The sequence below is a fragment of the Coenobita brevimanus genome, chromosome 46 (assembly GCF_032717465.1).
Source record: "Coenobita brevimanus isolate Jiangsu-jjx chromosome 46, ASM3271746v2, whole genome shotgun sequence".
NCBI classification, from domain to species: domain Eukaryota; kingdom Metazoa; phylum Arthropoda; class Malacostraca; order Decapoda; family Coenobitidae; genus Coenobita; species Coenobita brevimanus.
Genome location: NC_136999.1, coordinates 50,184,485 through 50,209,382, shown reverse-complemented (window position 1 = coordinate 50,209,382; position 24,898 = coordinate 50,184,485). Strand labels below are relative to the sequence as shown.

At 41.6% G+C, this 24,898-nt stretch overlaps 1 protein-coding gene across 1 annotated transcript in view; it reads right to left on the bottom strand.

Moving 5' to 3' along the window:
* LOC145398722 (putative neural-cadherin 2) overlaps positions 1-24,898 on the bottom strand; it is a 428,971-nt gene that overhangs the window by 275,004 nt on the left and 129,069 nt on the right. The window lies entirely within an intron of this gene.

Genomic DNA, 24,898 nt, shown 5'->3' with positions numbered 1-24,898 from the left:
CTCCCCTTCCATCCCCTTACCGACGCTCAATCATATAGTCTTATCTCTTAAACACCCTTCAGAAAAATAAGGTGGGTTGCAATACCTTCCTCTCTATCGCCAAAATTCTCTCTAAAATCATCCCCTAAATCTCTCCCCTTCTATAATTTCCTCTTTTCCTTCAGCATATAATTTTCTTCGTATATCTCACAGTACTACACACGCCTCCGTCTATAATATCTTCTTCTATTTAACCATTTCAAGCCGGTGAGAAATCCTGACCAACAAATTCTTGCTGCCAGTAGAGGATTTTCTCAGCTTGGGAATGGCTTCTCGTCTTTTGCCACTCCCCTTCCATGACGTATTCAGTCTACCAATCATTTCCTGTGACACCCCACGGGATGCATAGGGCCTCGATGAACTCTCTCCACCAATATTTGTCACTTGCCATCTCCTTCAGGTCCCACCAACACTCCTCTCCTGCTTCTTTTTTCATTGTCCTAATCCAGGTTTCCCTCGGCCTACCTGTACCTCTTCTTCCTCTAGCAGTCCACTCTGGCACATCCTGTACTAAACTACTTTCTTTTCTGTATATGTGCCCCAGCCACTTCCAGCGAGACAGTCTCACATATTCATTAACTGGTCCCACTCTCGTAATGTCCCTTACTCTTGCATTTGTAACTCCGTCTTGCCACTTTACCCCAAAAATCCTTCTCAGTATTTTATTCTCAAATCCTAATACTTTCTGATCTGTTGCAATTGTACTGTACCATGACTCATGCCCATAAATTAAAATTGATCTAACCATGGACTAGTAAATTTTCACTTTAGTATGTACCGAAAGCATATTATTATTCCAAACAGATTTCAACATTCCAACAGCTCCCCAAGCCTGTCTAATCCTCTCCTCAATTTCATTGTTTAATGATCCATTAGATGATACAATTGTTTCCAGATATTTAAAGTTTTCTACATTCTTCACCACATTATTCCCAATTACACAATCGATTTGGTTCTCCAACTTCATATTAATAATTTCAGTCTTTCCACAATGTATTACCAATCCTACTTTTTCTTCTTCCTTCACCAGACAATCAAGCATCCTCTGCATCTAATAAATGCTTCCGCAAATCAGTACAATATCATCAGCATAGTCCAAATCCATCAGCTTCTTATTTTCTTTCTAGTTAATTCCTGCACCTGTTCTCCTTACAACCTTTTTCATAACATAATCCATAACCAAAACAAACAACAATGGCGAAAGAACTCCTCCTTGAATCACTCCCGACCTAACTTGAAATGGATCACTCAAAGAACCACCCACCATTACCTTACAAAAAGTACCTTCATGCAGGCTTCTAATAATATTTACAAACTTTTCTGGTATACCATAGAATCTCATAATTTTCAACATAGCTCCACGTGAAACACTATCAAACGCCTTTAAAAAATCCACAAAACACATACTAAGTGGCATTTTCATCTCATTAGCTTGTTGCATTAGATGCCTTACAATAAAAATCTAATCATTACAACCTCGATCCTTTCTAAATCCCGCTTGTTCTTCTCTTAAAATTTTATCAATTATTGGCTCCATTCTATTCAACAAGATTTTGGAAAAGACTTTTGCAACAACAGGTGTCAAAGTTATCCCCCTCCAATTGCCACACACACTTAAATCTCCCTTTTTTGGTATTTTTAAAATCACTCCATTTTTCCACTCTTCTGGAATTCCACCATTATCCCAAGCCACATTAAAAAGTTTCAAAAGCGCATTCTTCAACTCTTCATTTTCCACCTTAAGCATTTCAGGGAATATTCCATCCTCTCCTGGGGCCTTAAAATTCTTTAACTCCTTTATAGATTTTGCTACCTCTTCCAAAGTTATATCCCCTGCAAATCTCTCTCGGCTGGCAAAATGTCCTCTTCAGCTGGGATTGGTCTATTTAGAACAGATTCAAAGTGCTCTTTCCACCTTCCTTTTATATCCAAATCTTTAGTCATCAAATTACCATTTCTATCTTGTACAGGTATTTCCTTCCTTCTCTTTTCAGTCCCAGTTAACTCCTTTATGGCCTGATAAGCTGCTCTTGTGCTCTGACCGTCATTTTTACTTAATTTAATTTCTGTCTCTGTCGCCTTTTCATCATATAGCCTCCTCTTATCACGTTTAACGAGTCTTTTTACTTCAGAATGTAAACTCCAGTACTTTGCTCTAAGTACTTCAACTACCTGGCCATCAACATGTTCTTCACTTCTTAACTTAGCCTCTTTCCTTTTCTGAACTGCATTCCATGTTTCATCCGACATCCACTTTTTCCTTCTCGCTTTTCCCTTTTTCGTAATAGTAACCTTGGCACTCTCATGCAAAACCTCTTTTACCTCTCTCCACATTTGAATAATATCATTGTCTTCAGATTCCATCAAAGTCTGCAGGACTAGAAACCTGTTCCTACATTCCCATCTAAACTTTTCCCTCGTGCTCTCATCACTTCTCAGCTCATCAAAATCATAATTATTACCTCCTGTACAATTACCATTAAAGTTTCACTTAAGTTTTATTTTAATCTTTGACACAACAAGTTGATGATCACTACCTATATCTGCCCCCCTCCTTACGCAAACATCTTGCAAATAACTCCTATGCCTTCTGCTAATTGCAATGTGGTCAATCTGGTTACAGTATTTACCACATGGTGAAATCCAAGTAGTCTTATGTATTTTTCTATGCTCAAAGATAGTTCCACCAATTATAAGGTCATTTGCCAAACAAAAGCTTCCAAAGCGCACCCCATTTTCGTTTCTTATACCAACACCCTCCTTACCCATACAATCTTCAAAGCCATCCCTACTACTGCCAACAATTGCATTAAAATCACCAATGCAAACTAACACATCATGTCTTGCCACTCTATTCACTACATCCTGCAGCTTCTCATAAAAGTCATCCTTCATTTCATCAGCAGCCTCATTTGTCGGAGCGTACCTTACAACCATACTGATAATTCCATGGTCAGATTTTAAACGAGCATAGAGCAAGCGCTCGTTAATTGGTTCAAACTCACATACTACACACGCCAGACGATTTTATTCAGCTCAGACGAGACTTATGAACAGGAGGATTTGGAGTCACTGTTGGCTTCATTTATCGCTTCACCACTAGGGATCTGTCCTAAGCTTAATATTATCGTTTGGAGATGGCAAATAAAAAAACACGTCACTCGAATCTAGGGATCAGGGGGTAGACAGATCCTCTCTATAATTCTCTGTTAATCTTTGCTGTCTATAATTCACCTCTCCTTTCCCCTGTATTTCGCCCGTCCTTTCCCCCTCTCCTTCCCCTCGCCACATTAACACACTAACCTTTAAACCTTATTTTCGTTCCCTCCAATATTAAAACTTCTTCCTTTATAATATTTTCCACGTTAAATTCAAAGACTTTCTATAACAGTCTCCCTAATTCACATCTATAATTTCCCCTCCCTCCCTCCATATGATCCTCTCCTTTCCCCCACATTAATATCTATTTTTCTCAATAATTTCCTTTCTTTATAACCAAGCAAGCTCTATAACTTTCCTTAATATCACGAGGCCTCTATAATTTCCTCCCTTTCCCTAACCATACGGCCACCCTCACTCTCGACCTTATCTGTTAAACCCCATCTATAGTATAATCTCTCTATAATATCTCCCTCTTTCTAGCCAGAGATTCTTATCCTTGTCTCTAAAATTATAAGCTCTATAATCACACCCCTCTCCCTTTATACGTTACACTCCATACTTCCCTCACCAACACAACTTTATATTTTCCTCCTTATAATCCTTCCCTATAACTGTCCCTTATCCTGTGTCCTCTCTATAATCTAACACATTCCCTCATACTACATACACCTTCCTCCTTACCTCCCCATCCCCTCCAGGTATAACATCTATCACTTTCCAAAACACCATCTTCTCTATAAACAAACTCTATAATTGTCTCTTATACTTTACCCTTCCCCCTTCCCTAACCCTACAGACCAAAAATACATACTTTCTCAAAAATTGCTTCCTCTTTATAACTAGATTCTGTGGCTCCTGTGCTACCTAGTTAATCCTACAGAAAAAAAATAATTGTCTCTATAATTCCTTCCTCTTTATAACTATATTCTGTGTCTCCTGTCCAGCTAATTAAGGAGACTCCCCAGTAAATATCTCTAACACGCTTAGTTCTGTATCTGACACATAGGTATGATTTTGTATGTTGTTTGTGTGATGTATGTCGTTATGTGAAAGGTACAGGTAACATACAAGAGAATAACTGGATGTGGTACGTAAAATAAATCGCTGAGGAAGAGGTGTTTGCATCCACAGACGACGAGATAAAGAAAGTCTACGAATGTCTCAAAAAATATGCTCTCTCTCTCTCTCTCTCTCTCTCTCTCTAATTCTAACTCTAACTAAACTCGCTCACTCCCACTCTCTCACTCTGTCTTTCTGTCTGTCTCTCCCCTACAATAGCCGCCAGCAGAGAGAGGTGAGGGAGGGGAAAGGGGAAGTAATGGGGGGGACGTAAATGGCGGCAGGTGACCTCGTTACTGGACAATAAAGGAACCGTAAGTTACACCAGGGTCACACACACACATACACATTCTCTCTCTCTCTGTCTCTTTCTTTGTCTGTCTGTCTGACTGTCTGTCTTAAATGGTCAAGTAGTGTCCAACAGTAAGGAGGGTTGGCTGAGGGAGGGAGGGGTATAAGGCGGAGGGGGAAGGAAAGACAGACGGGGGCTTGTGGGGAGGGTATACTGGGAGGGGGGCCAGGGGAGAGCAGGGTGGGAGGGGGTTCTGTACGTTATGGGTATTAGCATATGTCTGGTGCAGGGCTGGTCGTCGCCTCAGAAGGAATTGGCTGACATAAAGATCGCTGGACATTCCGTGAGTCTGGCCACCTCACACGGCCATGCAATGTGTGGGTCGAAAATAACTTGTGTAAAAAAATATCAGCTTAACACATACTTGAATTAACGTCTGCCTAAAGAAATGTCTGTCTGTACTAAAGTGTCTTAAAGAATATCTAATGTCTAAAATATTATCTGCCTTAGATGACTAAAAAAAAAGGTTTAAATAATGTATACTTAAAGAACCAACTGTTTATAATAATAAGACTAAGATAATGCCCGTCTGAAATATTTTGTCTGATTAAATACTTGTGTACATTATATATATGCTTAAAATTATTTCTCTACATATATCTTTCTATAATGATTTGTATATACAGTATTTGCAGTGTCTATTTAAATTTTTGTCTGTAAATTAATGTAGCTGCCTAAAATAATCTCTCTTTAAAATGAGTCAGTCAACAGAAAAGCCTAAATAAAACGTGCCTAATATAATGACTGCTGATGAAAATGTGCCTAAAATAATGTACTTAAACTAATGTGCCCCAAATAATGCCTGCTTAAAACAATGTGCCTTTTATTTTTCTTAATATATCAGACTCCGTGCATAGGTTTAACAACCTATTCCCTGATGCCCAAAAGTCTTACTCTTTACCATACACCTCCACATGTGCCTAAAATAATGCCTGCCTAAAACAATGTGCCTAAAATAATGCCTGCTTAAAATAATGTGCCTAAAATAATGCCTGCTTAAAATAATGTGCCTAAAATAATGCCTGCTTAAAATAATGTGAGGTAGTGCTGCCTACTTCTCTCTTAGCCTTTATCATTCTTTTTCTGTGTCTGCCCTCCTCTCTTCCTATTTCTCCCATCTTTCCTGTCACTTCTTATTGCTTTTCCTTCCTTTACAGGTGGCTTTACATTGAGTGACAAGGCAAATGGTTTTCTGTAAGCAAAGAAATCATTTACAGTGCTGGGTGGTAACCATATAACTAAACCATACGTGCTCCCTACGTGTCAACAAGTGGGTTGGTGGAGGGTTAGTGCCCCTCCCCGTACAACAAATAACTCAAAGTCAAATGGCCACCCCTTACGGGATTATTGCGTCTGGCAATAGATAGATAGATTAGAATAATGTGGCTAAAATAATGCCTGCTTAAAATAATGTGCCTAAAATAATGCCTGCTTAAAATAATGTGCCTAAAATAATGCCTGCTTAAAATATTGAGCCTAAAATAATGCCTCCTTAAAATAATGTGCCTAAAATAATGCCTGCTTAAAATAATGTGCCTAAAATAATGCCTCCTTAAAAAATTGCGCCTAAAATAATGCCTGCTTAAAATAATGTGCCTAAAATAATGCCTGCTTAAAATAATGTGCCTAAAATAATGCCTGCTTAAAATAATGTGCCTAAAATAATGCCTGCTTAAAATAATGTGCCTAAAATAATGCCTGCTTAAAATAATGCGCCTAAAATAATGCCTGCTTAAAATAATGTGCCTAAAATAATGCCTGGTGAAAACGTACCTAAAATGTATCTATCTACTGCCAGACGCCTCAGACCACAAACAAATTGTCTCGATGTCGCCCCGTCCCCCAACATTTTACTGCCCTGCTCCCAGCTCACTCCTCCCCCCCTTCTCTCATATACACCTCTCCACTCCATCCCTCCATCTCATTTTCGGCCTCCCCTTTCCTCCACCCTCACCACCCCACTCACATACTCTCCTCGTTAGTCTCACGCTCCCCATCCTCTCTACATGGCCAAATCACCTCGGTGTATTTCTCCTAACGCTTTCAATCACATCCACATCCACACCACAACGCGTCTTCACTTCTTCATTTGTCAGTCTGTCTCTCTACGTAATTCCACATGCTCCGTTTCTAACAACTCATTTCCACTGCTCTCACTCTTGACTTGTGTCAAACAATGTCCAAACTTCACTTCCATACGTTAGAGTTGGTATCACAGTACTATCATGGAGCGACTACCTTCCATGCTCGCTTCCTTATTTCTTGTCACTGCTTTAAAAGAACCAGCAATATTGCTTCCCTGATGTATGTATCCTTTCCACCACATCACCCTCCAACCTTCCATCCCTACTCATCACACTACACAAGTATTTAAGTGCACTCACATTTTCCATGTGCCTATAATAATGCCTGCTGAAAATAATCTGCCTAAAATAAGCCCCCGAAAATAATGTGCCTAAAATAAACCCCTGAAAACAATGTGCCTAAAACAATGCCTGTTGAGAACGTGTCTAAAATAAACTGCTTAAAACAATATGCCTAAAATAATGGCTGCTTTAAACAATGTAATGAGTTGAAGTAATGAGCCTAAAATATCCCTTTAAAAGCGCGCCTGAAAGAGTATCCCAACAATGATGTGCCTGAAACAATGTGTCTAAAATAATATCCCCCAGATAAGAAACAGCAGATAGTGTAATAACAGCGCCCACCAACTGGTGTAAGGGCTTAGTGGGGTGGGGCGGGTGTGGGGGCGGGTGTAGTTGGGTGGGAGGATGGATTGGTGATGTGGGGTGTTAGGGTTGGGTTAGGTGGGGTGGATTGATGTTGTGGGGTGGCATGGTGGGGTTGGGTAGGGTGGACGGGTGTTGTTGGGTGGGTGGGTATTGGTAGCAGGAAAGTAGGTTCATGGAGATTAGGTTATGGGCTGAGTAGGTCAATGGTGGGAATAGGTCCATGTAAAAAATAATAATAATAATGCCATGGGGAATACGCCTTAGGGAAAATGTGCCCAAGTAAGAACATAGATCTGTTGACTAAACACAGGTACCTGGGGGAAACAGGTCAATAGAAAGTAGGTCAATGTGGAGATTTGGTGTTTTCTAGACGAGGAGAAATTCTTAATGAAGGAAAATAAGTCCATGGGTAAAATAGATCCATAGGGGAAATAGGTTCATAAAGGGAAATTGCATTGGTGGGGAAAAGAAATTGATGAGACATTTAGTTGAGTGGAATATGGGTCTGTGGTGCAAAATTGGCTCACAAGGAAAATAGGTTCATGGGTAAAATAGGTTCACAGGGGAAATAGGTTCATGGGTAAAATAGGTTCACAGGGGAAACAGGTTCATGGGTAAAATAGGTTCATGGGTAAAATAGCTTCACAGGGGAAATAGCCTCATGGGAAAGTAGGTCCATAGGAAAATAGGTCAACGGGGAAAATACGTGAGTGGGGACAGATACCTAGAGCATTCAGAGAGCAATACCCTGGTTCATCAATTGATTTAAGGACCGAACATTTGCCTTTGCCCTGTGACCTTTACCTTCGGGTGACTGCTCTCAAAATCAAACTAAGTCATGTCTAACCCAAAACACTTCCATCAGGTATATGTGTTAAGGGTCAGTCACAGTCAGTGACAAATGTTCGTCCAATATTTCACCTCTTCTACATCTAATATTCCTCTACTGGCTAATATTACTGAGCTGAGAAAGGCTTGGTATGTTGCTCTTGTCATAGTTGATTCTCTCGTATATGTAGACAGAGAAAAGTGACCAGAGGTGGAGGGATCGACATGCCCTTAGCGTAAAGCAGACGCAGCTGAACAATACACAAACTTCTGTACTCGACTCTATACTAAAGGACATAAATTGCCTAATATTGCACCACTTCCACTTCTCACTGTCTTCTGGTGGCCATTCCTCCAACGATGAGAGAGGCTGGGTACGTTCCTCTGTCCATTATGGCCCCTGGATATGATGCAAGAGGGAGGTAGGTGAAGGACATATTAGGCGTGAAGTGGATGCCGTTCAGTGTTGTGAGAAGTTCTGTCCATTCCCGTACAGTACCATTAAACAACTCTAGTATTCAATTCCAGCTAAAAGCAGACGATTTTGCTTCTCAGAGTGCATCACAGGAGTGTGAGCATCAAGGAAAGAGAGTAAAATGTGATGGTATGCACGACAAAGATAAGAGAGGATCGAGTTGGATAGGAAGGTGCGCTGTGAATAAGATTAGGTATGAGCATTCACATGCGGGGTAAGGGAGGAGTTAGTTAATACAGGGACAGATTTTAGAGATGAATGGTGGAATATGAATGTATAAGTCAATAATTATTGTATGTATCGCATGTTTAAGATGGTGAAAATGACTCTTATTATTGCATATGAAGAGTGTGAGGACAGAGGTGTGGAAGAGAAAGGCTTTCGCATCACCTAGGTAAGCATATTGAGCACACGTGTTTGTGATGTGTGATCTGAATGGAGGAGCTGGTGCGGGTTATATGATTGATGTAAATGGGTAGCTCTGTGTGCCAGACTAAAACAATATTGTACGTCAAGTGGAGGACATGTGAGTAGAGAAAGTTGTGCTTAACTGATTCATATTTAAAATCTAAGTCCACATAGCCTAATATCTAGAGAGGCTACAACAAAAATTGGCAGAAACATCAATGCCCATATACTTTTAGAGAAGGATACCTGGGATTGTTATTGATACGGGGGTTGTAAGAGGACGGGAGGGAGGGCTGGCTGATTCTATGAGTGTGGCATTTAAAGTGATACTGAGAGGAACAATGAAAACGGACTTGGAGAGGGGTAATGAAAGTTATGGAATATTTGTGAAAAACTGATAAGCACAACAGTGACAGATGAATATAATGAAGTGCAAAATGCATGGAAGTCATACAATAAAAGCTTGGGAATGTTTAAAGTATGTGTTGCACTATCGCACCCCCCACCCGAAAATGTATCAACCCTCTTGCGGCAAGTATCATTCTGAAACATAGACGAAGTATTATGATATATGGGGCATCCTGTGATTATAGGTGAAAATATTACCTTTGTCAATCATTAGAACTGGAAATTGAAAAAAAAAAAAAAAAATCACGTACTGGGTGGTATATGTTATTAGGCACCAGATTTATAAACTCACGTGTGTCTGCAAAACTCGCTCATTTTCATAACCGTCATACCCCAAGGGGACGATACATTTTGGGGGGGAGGGTTGTCACGAATTCACGTGAGCATATTTATAAATCTGTGACATTGTACATATCACTCAGTTCAACCGTCCTTGTATTCACTTTGATCGGGATGGTTTTCAGAACATTTGTCACTGTTTCACAAGTGACCATTCTTATCCACGACATTAGTGCTTTAAATGAGTGATTTATTGTGAGCCTGTATAGTTCACTTTCTTTCTGTTGACTGTTGAAGTTAGGCCACGCCCTACTTCGGGCAAACATGGCCAGCCACTACCCCTTCCAACTGTTTGAATTTAGCCAGCTTTCAGTCGCCTCGAGGGTAGGACCGTTTGTGCCCAGCGTAGAGCAATGCCTCTGTTGTACAGCGAGTTCTTGAATCTCCACCTAGACGGTGAATTGGCGAAGCGGGCTTAGCGAATAGCAGTGTTTTGATGTTCATCACAGGCGCCCAGACTACTTGTTTGGCTCCCCTCCACTGACCAGTATTTCTCTTTGTTTTTCTAGGCTTAAGTGTGTTTAGCATTTGAATGAGCGAGTGAGTGTATTCTCCTAGTTATTTTGAATTCATTTTTGAGGCTCATGTAATGTAAATTTATTTCATTGTAATCAATAAATTTACAGTTCTTTTCTTTGAGCTTAATGAAGATAGAATCGTGTTTTATTTCTCCACATTAAGCTTATTTTAGTTGCCGCTCCTAGTTTGCACAAACTCTTTACATTATTCATAACCGGTACTTAGACCAGTTCTTTTGTATCAAACTTAAATCCATTGTGCCAGCTAGGAGTTACGCACCGGCAAGAACCTGTTTATCATTATTAGCATTAGTTAATGATTGTCAGGGGTGGAATCACTTTCTCAAGAGGCTAACAGTACTAACAAACAGCACCCATGAGTAATTAATCTCTGCTGTGTACTGTTGAGAAAGTTTATAAATTCTCGTCCTTAGAGAATCGGCGAAGTAAGTCAGCATAAAGTAAAACTTTCTACTTGATTTTCACAAGTCAATTCCTTGTTTAAAGTAACGTCCAGCATATCTAATTCTTAAATTCACATCCCCCCGTAACATCTGGAGACCTCATTCCAGGATATTAACTCCTAGCTCTAAGGTTATTAACGAGATAATACTCACTCACACCTAGGTATTTATCATTAAAGTCTATAGGCACTATCTTACTGGTGGTTATTGATGCATTTCTATTAATTTTACGTAATAGTTTTCCCAGTTAGTTGCTTCTTTTTAATTTTCTTTCTCTACCAGTTTAACTAGATAAAACTGGTAACCACCAACCTGTGCTTATATTCTTTACTTCTGATTATTGGCATTTCTCTGCAAAATAGCAAGTCAGTACTCAGTCTTTAGTTTACTCAGCCTTAGCTGAGTTAGCATTATGGCTACTAATATGTACTGTATGTACAGGAAGCCAAAGATATGGGGCTTACTGACCCCGAACAAATAAAGGAATACGTCCTCTCTTGGTTTAGTTACGAGCAGCAACATGAGAATGATGCCCGTGAAGAGCGTAGAATTCAACGTGAATACGAGTGAGAACAACGTGAACATGAGCGAGAACAGCACGAGGAACACGAGAGAGAACGTGAACACGAGCGAGAACAACGCGAAAGAGAACGTGAATACGAGTGAGAACAACGAGAACACGAACATGCCGAGCGCGAGGCACGTGAGAAACATGAACTTGAGATGCTGAAGCTCAAGCGAGACTCCTTGGCTTCAGACACATCTGGTGCAGCTAACCCAAGCTCCACGAGCACTCTCCCTACACATGTTCTGGGGACCCCACACATCGAGCTTCCTCCATACAAGGAAGGTGAGCATATCGAGCCATTCATAGCTCATTTCAAAGACATGGCTCAGCTGTACCAGCTGGTTGAGGCAGCTAAGTAGCTCCAGTTTCTTAGCTTGTTTGAGGGCCCTGCTCTCGATATTCTCCACAGAATTCGTGGAGACAATCTCACGTATGAGATGATGAAGGCCACACTCGTCAAAACATACAATCGCACAGTTGACGACGCCAGGAGTCAGTTTATGAGGGTGCGTCTCCAAGAAAAGGAGACTGCTGTTCAGTTCCTCGATCGGCTTACTGCTTACTTAGGCGAGTGGATGGAGAAAGATGAAACTCCTCCCATGTGAGAGGGGATAATTGACCTTATGCTGCGCACGCAGCTAGAAAAGTCGTGGCCTGCTGAGCTTATGGCTCAGCTTAAGATCTACCAGGTAAGGGATGCCAGCCAAATGGTGGAGAAGGCTGATGCATTCTTCACTGTGTATGGGTATCAAACTCGTAAGCAATACACCTGGAACGGGAAAGCTGACAAATCTGGGAAACCATCTCAGACTGAACCCCAGCAACAAGGCCGTTCTCAGAATAATGGCCAAGGTCCAAACAAGCCGCAGAAAAAGGACCGTGGTCAGAATATGCCGCAACCTGTCTGGAAGAGGTACGACAAGTACCCTAATCAGCAGCAGTATCAGCCACGCAATTGACCGTTGGGACTATCCTTTTCAGCACCAGCCCCAGTGTATCAGAGGCAGGAGGCAAACGCAGCCTTCATTCCTCAACAGCAGCACGGTGGTGTTGTCCCTAGCAGTACAGGTACTTCCCCACAGTTCACTAGTCCCCCAGCGACAGTGAACCCTCAGCCACAGGTGGTCAACGCTCCATCTCCTCAGACAGTGAGTACGACCCCTCAGGTATCTAGGTCTCAGGGCACCATGTTTGCTGCATCATTTATTCAGTAGCCTGATCAGTGGCTGGCTGCTTCCTTCACAGGCCCTCCCACAGGTAACAGTGCCTTCCTTGTTCAGCCAGGGTTTGTGGGAGGCGTTCCTGTAGAGGTTCTGAGAGACAATGGTTCCTCAGGTTGCTCTGTCAGGCAGAGTCTAGTTCGGCCTGAGGAGTACACAGGTCGACAGATCCAAGCTCAGCTTATTGATGGATCAGTGAGAGTGTTCCCTGAGGCAAGTATCCAGGTGGCATCTCCATTTTACACTGGTATGACAGTCGCAGTTGTCATGCCAGAACCTTTGTTTGACCTAATAATAGGCAATATTCCAGGTGCCAAGTATACCTGTAGTTGCACTGTAGATGACGCTACTCAGACTTTGGCTGCAGTAACACAAGCCATGGCTGAGGCTCCAAACTGTGTCACCCCAGTGACCATTGCATTGCCGCAAGATCTGATTTGTAGCCAAGATGTTGTCCAAGGACAACATTCTGACCCGACACTTGTTGCCACGTGGAAGAAACTGAGGGTAGAGTGATAAAGTACTCACAGGGAGGTCAAGCCAAGTTCCTTTGTAAACAAGGACGGCTCTACCATGAGTCACGAACACCCCAGGGAGAGGTTCGACTGCAGTTCATCGTTCCTGCTAAGTACTGCCAAGCAGTGTTAGAATGGGGTCATTGCTCAGCCTCAGGAGGTCACATGGGCAAAAGGGAAACCCAGGGCCGTATCTGTGCTGATTTTTTCTGGCCAGGAATGGGACAAGAAATAGATAGCTTTTTACGTTCCTGCAATGTGTGTCAATGTACCACCAATCATGGACATGTCCTTCCTGTGCCGTGTGAATCCACGCCCATGATCTCCGAGTCAGTTGAGAGAGAGGGCAGTGGTAATGTGGGTGCAGATCTGATGTCTCGCCCGTTGGCCCCACAGGACACATTATGTCCGAGGCCTGTACATACACATGTACCGTTGGTTAAGCGGAAGTTCGAGACCCCCATAAGGACAATCCGAGGCTGTGTTTGAATTCCATTGTGGTGTCTCGAGCTGTAGGCCTCTGAGGATTCCCAGAGAATGCACATTATCCACATGAGAGTACACACCCACGTTGGGTGTTAAAATGTGACCTGCCCAAGATTGTGTAGGGACTCTCAGCTTGCCAATGTTAACCGTAAGTGTAGAGTAGGGTTTAACCAGTAAACTATAAGGGTCCTTTGAGATTCTGTCCTGGGACCACGTTTCCTGGTTAATAATAATGTAGGTTTCAGGTTTAACCAGTAAGCTATAAGGGTCCTTTGAGATTCTGTCCTGGGACCAAGTTTCCTGGTTAATAATAATGTAGATTTAGGGTTTAACCATTAAACTATAAGGGTCCTTTGAGATTCTGTCCTGGGACCACGTTTCCTGGTTAATAATGTATCCAATACAAAAATAATGGCGACCTCGAATGTACAAAGCATGGCTGTCACTTAAAATTTTCGGCTAGGGAGTACTTTTTGTAACATAAGTACTGACTGATAGGCAGAGAAATTGTAATTTAATAAAGACTGTTTGTTGCACTGACACTTTTGATGCTCCACCTTGATTGCTTTCGCCGATGCAGATGGCGGTTGTAGCAATTTTGTTGTCGAGATCAGCTGATCCGCCATATGCTGCCGCCTCATCTCTTCTGCCTCGTCGCCTCTATTTACTATTGATTTGTATTATATAATTTAACATGTAGGCACAGTTACACCACAACTGTCACACCTACACAGTGTATTACATACATCACGCTACATAACAATTAGTTGTTAATGTAAATGTAGCAAACTTTTCGCTCAGTTTGACCTGAGTACAGGATTCTTCACCGTTGTCATGGACTTTTTTCCTCAAGCTTGCTTCTATTAACTTAAATACGAGGTTTTTACGCTCATAGGCGACTGTGATTTTCTCCTGTACCAGGATAGTACACACACCACAGTGTGAATCTTGTGTGACTGAGTTAAGATTTATATGTATGTATATCGAAATATTTTCTGAAGAAAAATTTTATTTTGATGGGGCGTAATGTCACGAATTCACGTGAGCGTATTTATAAATTCGTGACATTGTACACATCACCCAGTTCAACTGTCCTTGTTTTCACTTTGATCGGGATGGTTTTCTGAACATTTCTCACTGTTTCACAAGTGACCATTCTTATCCACGACATTAGAGCTCTCACTGAGTGATTTATTGTGAGCCTGTATAGTTCACTTTCTTTCCGTTGACCATTGAAGTTAGGCCACGCCCTACTTCAGGCAAACATGGCCAGCCCCTACCCCTTTCAACTGTTTGAATTTAGTCAGCTTTCAGTTGCCTCGAGGGTAGGACCGTTTGTGCCCAGCTTAGAGCAATGCCTCCATTGTACAGCGAGTTCCTGAATCTCCACCTAGGCGGTGAATTGGCGAAGCGGGCTTAGCGAATAGCAGCATTTTGATGTTCATCACAGGCACCCAGACTACTCGTTCAACTCCCCTCCACTGACCAGTATTTCTCTTTGTCTTTCTAGGCTTAAGTGTGTTTAGCTTTTGAACGAGCGAGTGAGTGTATTCTCCTTGTTATTTTGAATTCATTTTTAAGACTCATCTAACGTAAATTTATTTCATTGTAATCAATAAATTTACAGTTCTTTTCTTTGAGCTTAATGTAATTAGAATCGTGTTTTATTTCTCCACATTGAGCTTATTTTAGTTGCCGCTCGTAGTTTGCACAAACTCTTTACATTATTCAAAATTGGCACTTAGGCCAGTTCTTTTGTATCAAACTTAAATCCGTTGTGCCAGCCAGGAGTTACGCACCGGCAGGAACCTGTTTATCATTATTAGCATTAGTTATTGATTGTCAGGGGTGGAGTCACTTTCTCAAGAGGCTAACAGTACTAACAAACAGCACACGTGAGTAATTAATCTCTGCTGTGTACTGTTGAGAAAGTTTATAAATTCTCTTCCTTAGAGAATCGGCGAAGTAAGCCAGCATAAAGTAAAACTTTCTACTTGATTTTCACAAGTCAATTCCTTGTTTCAAGTAACGTCCAGCATTATAAATTCACAAATTCACATCCCCCATGACAAGGGTGTGCAAGGATGTCAGGAAATACGAAAGGAAGGTATGAAGGAAAGTGTAAATTTAAGGAACAGTATGACGGAAAGTGTAAATTTATGGAACAGTGTGAAGGGAAGTGTAAACTTAAGGAATAGTATGGCGAAGTGTAAATTTAAGGAACAGTATGAGGGGAAGTGTAGATTTAAGGAACAGTATGGAGGGAAGTGTAAATTTAAGGAACAGTATGGCGAAGTGTAAATTTAAGGAACAGTGTGAAGGGAAGTGTAAATTTAGGGAACAGTATGACGGGAAGCGTAAATTTAAGGAAGAGTATGCAGGGAAGTGTAAATTTAATGAACAGTATGAGAGGAAGTGTAAATTTAAGGAACAGTATGACGGGAAGTGTAAATTTAAGGAACACTGTGACAGGAAGTGTAAAAGTTTGAAAGGATAAATGGAAGAAAGAATATTGCTATCATGTGGAAGCGACTGAGGAAGCAAAAGGATAAAATACTTTGCAAAACTGATGAATGATATCAACAAAAGCAGAGCACTGGTAACCATGACTTGGGAAGGTGTTGAATAAAAGAAGGAATGTGATGTCCAATAATACCAAGGTGATGGAAAAAAAAAAATGCGGTGACAAGACTAGCGAATGAGAAAGTTGCAGGTTTGGATGACATGTAATGCGGAAATGATAAAATGTAATGGAGCGAGTAAAATGGGTTGTTTGTGGGTAATACTCGTACATCAAGCCACATGTGTGAGTGGAGTTGTAACTGGAGTGGAGGGCAGTGATTGTGTCCTGTAAGAGTAAGGGAGATTAATGTGAAGGCAGAGGTTGCAGTGAAATAAGTCTGCTCAGAATGTTGGGTAAGATAAGTGGAAGAACAGGACAGGATAGTTAAACCAGGTGGAAGAATATCTAGTAGTTTCTGGGCTAGTAGGAAATACGTGGACCAGATATTCCCAGTAAGACAGGCAGTGGAAAAAGTGTGTAATAAGGACTGGAGATATTTAAGGATTTGACGAAACTAAAGTAAATGGTAAAGTGAACAGGGACGGAGTATGAAAGGAACTGCATACGAATGTTGTGGATGTAAACTGCCGAAGTCAAGAGCATTTGTGCTGGTGGGGAAACATATGTAAGAGTAAATGGATGCATAAAGAAGAGGTACAATGATAGTACTGGGGAGAGAAAGGTGTGCTTTGTTTTCATGGTTGTTCAGTATTTACAATCCCTGGTTAGTTCATCTTTGTGGAGATTTTCGCCTTTTTGCGGCATATTTCTCATGTGACAGAATAAAACAACATTTTGCCTCTCCATCCTTTCCACCAAGATAGTGAAATATCAAAGTTAGGCTGAGATTAAGTGAAAAGAATGTAGTAACATGCTGAGTTCTGTCAACGCTGCCGATTAGATTATTTCGATCACAGTTTGAAACCATAGAGCTTCAGTAATCAGGCCATCTTACTAATGTTATTGGCTCCGCCAACGAAGTTGGAGGAGATTAAGTCTTTCTCTCTGTGAACAGGTTATCTCAAAAAGTTATCGAATTACAATTAAATCTGGTGGATTGGTGGGCAGTGCATCAAGAAAGAGTTTATTAGACTTTCAGGTGGATCCGGATCCGGGTGCGGGAATAAATCATAAGTTTCATCGGCGTTGGCGGAGATTTTGGATCTCTTAGATTTAGTAAAAGGACTGCTGGGCTCAAGAAACACTGAAGTGTATGCCTAGGGGGACTCCCTGGTATGCGGGTTGGGTAGGCTGGATGAGAAAAGATACGTAAAGATGCGTGAAAGATGCGAAGTGAATACGTCCATCGATCAAAGGGTTAAAGGAAAGTGTGCCTCCATGATCTGGTCACACTGAGAGGATGGGTATGAACAGAGCTGTGAAATGGGTTCTTATGTGTGAGTTTGAGGGTTGGAGAGCAAGAGAAGGAGGAGGAGGAGGAGGAGGAGGAGATGGAGAAAAAAGATTATGAATGAAGAAGAAGAAGAAGAAGAAGAAGAAGAAGAAGAGGAATGAAAAAAAAAAGAAGAAGACGACGACGACGACGAAGATGACGACGACGACGACGACGACGACGACGACGAAGAAGAAGAAGAAGAAGAAGAAAGAAGAAAAAGAAGAAGAAGAAGAAGAGAGGAGGAGAAGAAGAAAAAAGATTATGAAGAAGAAGAAGAAGAAGAAAGGGGAGGAAGGCGAAGACGAAGAAGAAGAGGAGGAAGAGGAAGAGAAAAAGATGATGATAAAGATGATGATGATGGAGAAGAAGGCTTACGGACTCAAAGAGGGTCGTTAAGGCAGACAAATTATACCAAGTCGTAATTTTCCCCATGAACACGATACACATCAAAGTTACATTCAGATCCCCAGCTGTACGGCTGGGTAACCGATTTTGTCCACGAGTCTGACCGGCCAGGTTATCGAACCCGAGTCTGTCCAGGTGCAGGTTGGAGGTGCTAACCAATACACCATATTGTCTGGAATATATGAAGATGCATATAAAGGCTGCACCCCTCCCCCCCCCCTGCCATTATTTATTATTATTATTATTATTTTAACTAAGAAGTAGTCAGAGTTTTCCCATAAAACGAAGAAAAAGAAAAGGGAAAGGAAGAAAATGGGAAAATTAAAGAAGAAAGAGGAAAAAGAGAAGAAAAGGAGGAAAAATGGGAAGGAAAAAGAGAGAAACAGAGGCAATGGAGAGAAAAATGGAAAGGAAAAAGGAGAGAAAAAAGGAGGGGAGATAGAAGGAGGAAAAGGATAAGGGAAAGAACGAGGAACAGAGATAAAAAAGAAAGAAAATGAAGAGGAAACAGAAAAGAAAACGAAGAATAATAAAAAAAAAAAGAGAAAGAAGAAAGGGAAAAAAAGGAAGTATATGGAAAAAGAGGAAAAGAGGAAGAAGAAGAGGAAGAAGAGGAAGAGCAAGATGAAGAGGAAGAAGAAAGAAGAAGAAGAGGAAGAAGAAAAAGAAGGAGGAGGAGGAGGAAGAGGAGGAGGAGGAGGAGGAAGATAGAGGTGTCATGCCCAGGTAGAAACGTGTAACATCGTCCGCCTTACCTGGTCGTCAAATGTCTTGGATTTTTACTCCTGTCCTGAGATGACAGATATATGAGAAAGCTGTGTGCCTCTTTTGCTGCTGTTCTTTATGCTACTCTTGTTTTGTTGTTTTGGCTGGTGCTGTTATGGTTGTTTTGTAGCTGTTGTCTTTGTTGATATTTTTATTAGTGTTATTGTTTCTGACTTCTTGCTTTTTACAGATGCCTTGCTGTTCTTGATTTTGTCATTTGTTTTGTTATTTACCATTGTTGTTTTGACATTGCTGCTGTCATTATTTTTTGTTGTTCTTTTTCAAGCTTGTCATTGATATTTTTGTTGTTGTATTTTTTTATATTTTTCTGCTATAACTGTTTTTGGAAAATACTCTGAATTAAAAACAAAGTCCCTGTCATATTAACCAACCTATAGCGTTCATCTTCACAGAGTGTATTACCCCATCCGTGCCCCGTGACCATTATCCCATCCATTCTGCTCTTCAGTATCTACCCGCCCCGACTATTTCCATCCCTCCAACACTCAACCCTTAAGAGACGCTGTGACAAACCTTACTGTGAATGCCACTCCAAATACACTGATAGTATTCAAAGGATGTATTCTTCCCTCCATTTTCCTTCACCAGCCACCATTTTAGCTCACCCTACTCAATCCTTTTGCCTACCCCGCCAAAATCCTCCTCCTTTACTTTTGCTTTGTATTTTGCCGGCCTACCTACAGTGTCCAGCTTTATTAGAAGTAGACTGTAGCACCAATCGAGCAGGGCGGTACTCCCTCGGTGGATGGAAATCTGTTGACAAGGAGTGCTGAAGCTCCCGTTTCATCAGCCCTCAGGACTAGTTCCTGACCATCCTCCTTTGCACAACTTTTTTGGTGTTTCAGCAACACAGAGAGTTGGCCAGCATACTCTCCAATACAAGTTTCTCTAACTGTCAACACCAAACTACATGCACATTACACACTACACTTCCTATTCAAAAATCAACCAAAATGGCGTCTTCTAATCAAGGCTCTGAGTCCCCAGGGGGGTGGGGGGACCATAAATGCCCCCACCATCCGCCTCTATCCCGGCGACGACCCAGCAAGATGCCTGGAACCACTGTCTGACTCCTCCTTCATTTCTGCAACATTAGCGGCCTTTCCTTTAACTTTCTCTGTTGAACACCACCCCTCATCCTCTAAACCTCACCTTCTCTTCCTAACAGAGACTCAGCTGTCTGAGGCAACTGATAGCAAACCTTTCCCTGTATTCTTCTACTTCCTCTATACTCATTTCAAAGCAAAAGGTGGCTGTTGTGTATATGTGCTCAACAACTTATCTTGCTCTCGTGTTCCTGAACTCGATTTTTCTGAATTTTCGACTCTCTGGCTTCGGCTTTCCTGTCATTCCTTGATTAAATATATCTGTGCTGTTTACTTATCCCATAATTCTGCTATGAAGAATTCTTTGACTACCTTACTTCTACGATGGAACACATCCTATACATTTCTCCTTACTCTGAAATCTCTATTTTAGGAGATTTCAATGTTCACCACCACTTTTGGCTTTCCTCTCCTTTCACTGATCCACCTGGTGAACAAGCCTACATCTTCTCTATCCTTAATGACCTAGAGCAGCTAGTACAGCACCCTACTCGTATCCTTGACCGTCTTGGAGAGAGCTCCAACATACTCGACCTCTCCCTTGCAACTAATCCTTCTGCTTATACTGTTTATCTTTCCTTTCCATTGAGCTCCTCCGATCACAACCTTATCACTTTAACCTATCCTATTGCTCCAGTATGGCCTGTGGACACTCCAAAGATATGTCAGTTGTGGCACTTTGGAGCTGCAGATTGTGAGGTCATCCTCCTTTCGGGATTTTGGCAAAAGCTTTGCCATTACACTTGACATTTCAAAGGCTTTCATTTGAGTCGAGTCTGGCACAAATCTTTAATATCCAAGCCGCCCTCTTGCGGTTTCTATCCTTCTATCTGTGTCCTCATCTCAAGCTTCCTTTCTCGTTTTCTATAGCTGCTGTTGTAGCCGGCCTCCGTTCTTCTCCTAGACCTGTCAATAGTGGTGTTCCTCAGGGCTCTGTCCTATCACCAACTCTCTCCCTTTTATTCACCAATGACCTTCTAAGCTGTACATCAAACCCTATCCACTCGTACGCTGATGATTCCACCCTTCACCTTTCCACTCACTTCCCACAGTGTCCATCTTAGCAATTACTTCAACAAACAAGGGGTGAGGCTATGACACACCTAATGTCTGACTTGGCTCGAATCTCTAACTGAGGTAAAAGTAATCATGTTGTTTTTAATGCATCAAACACTCAGTTCTTACACCTATCAACCCGCCAAAATCTTCCACAGGAGTACCCACTAATGAATAATATCCAGCTCAATCATGCATCATCTTCAAACATACTTGTGGTTTCATTCTCTCGGGATTTATCTTGGAAAAATCATATTGCATCTCTTGTAAAATCTGCTTCCAAGAGATTAGGTGTGTTAAGCCGACTTCATATCTTGTTTACTCCTGCAGTTGTTGACGTTATATACGGGTTTTATTCGCCCCTGTGTAGAGTACATCTCTCATGAGTGGGGAGGCTCCCCACATACAGCTCTTCTCAACAACGTGGAGTCAAAGGCTTTTCGTCTCATTAACTCTCCACCTCTTACTGGCTGCCTTTAACCTGTGTCTCTTCGCCGCATTGTTGCATCTTTAACTCTTTTCTATCGCTTCTTCAATGGTCACTGCTCTTCTGAACTATCTGCTTGCATCCCCCCGACACCACGAGGGGCGCGTAGCACCCATCTAGCAACAAACTCTCATCCCTTTTCTGTCCAACTCTCTAATGCAAGAGGTAACCGTTACTCCCAGTCCCGCATTTATGCAACAGGTCAACTCTGGAACTGTCTCCCTTTGCATTTCCTACTTGCTATGAACTCTGGTCTTTCAAACGCAGTGTGTCCAGGCATCTCGAAATGAACGGATCTTGAATTTGGCTCTGTTGAATTGTTTTTGTTTTTTCTTGGAAGGAACGGTTTGCGGGCTCCTGACCTTTGGCTCTTTCATCCTTGCATAAAAAAAAAAAAAAAAAAAGACTTTCCAGGCAGGTCCCACCACACACCACCATCTTACCTCATTCAGCTGATTCATCTTTCCACCCACTATGTCCTGAAATATCGGAATTATTATATCTTAATCTATTGCCCCCAAAGGGTTGATTTTTGGCAAACTCCTTCAAAGGCATGACCTGAATCCATTTATATTGACTGAACTACTCCATGTCGAGGAAGGCGCAGGAAGGGTCCAGGCAGAAAGGGACAGCACTGTGGGGGAGGAATATTTTGGTTCTGGCCTTTCATGCTACTGTTTGAAGTTCTGCGGTTCCAATTTACATGCCAACAATTGCCCCTCTCTACCCCTCCTGACTCGGCCAACCACTTCATTCACGTGGAAACAGTTGGTGCATACTGACTTTGTTCGCCTTCCTAACTGCATTAATTGATTTCGATAATAAAATAAGATTCATGATAACCGACTGAAATGGAAGTATTTATAGAACATAGTGATAATTTTGTATGTATCTGTATATGATTTTCAAGGTATTTTGTGAACATTATTGATAGTTGTATTGGGTGAAAGGATTACATAATAAATTTTATATATTTCACTTGATCAGGTACCTCCTGAAAATATTGCATGAAGTTGTTTGTTGTGCTTACGTGATTACTGCAGAATTTTTACACAAGTCTAGTGATTATACAGTAGACTTTCTCTATACCGGATCAACTGGGGGGAAACCCGATCCGATAAAGCCGATTATCTGGTTAAATCCGATGGTCCTCCCTGGAGTGGGAATTCAGTCACATTATAGAAAACATATGTGCAAGACAGCATATTATAGTGCTAAAAATGAAAACTACACCCACTGTTCACTTACTTGGCCCATAATGTCACACGTTTGTTATGGCACTTCATGACTAGCCCAAGCGGGTGAAAAAAAAAAAAAACACCGCTGCAGTGTTGGTATTTGCCTTCTGAGTCACCCCGCACGTGGGAAGTGATCCGGTTTGATCCGTAGGCCAGAGTTGTCCGGAAGGTTTGCATGTTTTTTCCAATTTACAGGATGGCACCCGCTACGTACGACTTTGTGTTCATCGACCTCAAAGTTTTTGTTAAATCCAATATCCTGTCTGGCTGGGTACAGTAAAGCCAGGGTTTACTGTATAACGACCGAAGTGTGTCTCACTCATTCAGCCTTTTCTGCCGCCTCTGAGGCAAATATTACAGGCTCCCTCAACGTTTAGATTTTCCTCTTAGAAGGTAGTGAGCTCTATTTTCTTATTCTGTGTGATGTATTCTACCAGACTGTAGGGATGGAGGTGCGATTTGAAAATCTAGCATTTCGTTCTCAAAATTCCCTATGGGGGGGGGGTATCGGGATATAGCGAATCCTTGGTTTCTAGAGGATATATTGATCTTAATACCCTGAAGCGACCTAAAGGATCAATAGTGACAGAAATCTTAACTAATTAATCTGAGTCTGGACACTGACTGACTTAAGTATAACGAGTAGAACACGTCCAAGATGGCCCGAAAGTAATGACTGTACCTGAACTTATCTGATTAAAACCAAAATGAATATAAAGACCCTAAATGGACCCAAATGGATGTGAAAGGCTTTAACTGCAACTGAATATCCCTCAACTGGCCTAGGTGAATATGAAGCCTCTGAGTACATCTATATGACCGGAATGGCACAGTCTGAACCCCAGTGGATCTAACTACAACTGAACTGGCCTAACCTGACCTACAATGACTTGAGGAGGCTGAAGTGAGGTCTTATTGGACTTCAAGTGGCAATATTGGATTTGGTAGCACGTAAATGGCCCGGGAAGAGTCTAACTGGTCTAGATTAACCCTGAACTGATTCTGAAATGAATTTGACCACCTTAATCTGATGGTATCCTTTATTTTTATCCTTGCTTCCTCCAGACGACTGTATTCAGCTTAGTGATTCGGTTTAGAGGAGACTATGGGATCAGCCAAACCTTTCACTGTCCCTTTCGCTACAAGTCTCCATTATGATGAATGAAATCGTCTGGAGGTAATGGAATAAATCAATGGGACTCAGGGAAGGGGATGCTTAACCAGAGTGACCTGACTGGGCTACAGCTGATATCCACTGGTTATAGATTGTTTCAGAGTTTTGTGAATGTTTGTAAGCGGCCAGGTCGGAAAGTAAATGTACGATAATTCATTTGCTTTAGCTTGGCCCAGATTGTCAACCTTCTGCAGCTTATATCACGTGGTTCAGTGACAGAAAAAGACAAAACTGTGACTCTACATCCTTTCTGTAGCGCCTCTTCGTGACTGGCATATATTCTAGCATTCAAGATGGAAGGGGGCCAAGGTAGAGTGAACGGAGTAGTGTAGATATGAGTAAAGTGATGGGTGTTAAGAGGGAAGGTGATTCACAAGTGCTCTGTTGGTAAATAAAGGAAGACTGGAAGTAGAAGATTTTAAGTACCTATATGCAGTGACAAAAATATATGTAATTGTATGATGGAGTGAATATTAGAGTGATTCAGAGGAGTAATTGTGGCTGGTGTCATGAAAGGCTTAATACGGCATAGATGCAAAGGCTCCAGGAGTACTATATTAAGGTGTTTTAGTGCTGTTATTTGCGTATGAGTGTGGATTTTGGAATGGCATGAGGGTCAAAAGTCAAGAGTGAGAGCAGTGGTAGAGGGACTGTTAAGTAATGTATTCTTATGTGGACTGCGTGAGGTGGATAGGATAAGATTTATATGCGTCTGTAACGGATACTGAGCAAAGAAATCTGTAAATGGAACGCAGAAGAGAACGTGGTCAGATGAATTGGATACGTGAGAGAATAGATGCAACTATGATGGCGATAAGTGAATAGTCATCTGATTATGGAGGAGGCGTGGAAGACCAAGAATAAGAAGAACGGATAATGTTTGTGACAGTGTGAATAAGCTAGATATGGAAGTTGAAGAACCAGCAAGAGTTTACCTCCGAGGCGTGGCTGGATTTTATTGCGGACGTTATCCCACTCAGGGGAAACGAGGCTGGTCACTCTCGCCTTAAATGTCAGGACTGAACAGCCAAATCCTGGGCCCCTAAGCTCTTAATGGGGCAGAAAAAGACTGGGTGATGGAAGGATGGAAGGCGAAGATGTGAAGGAACTAACA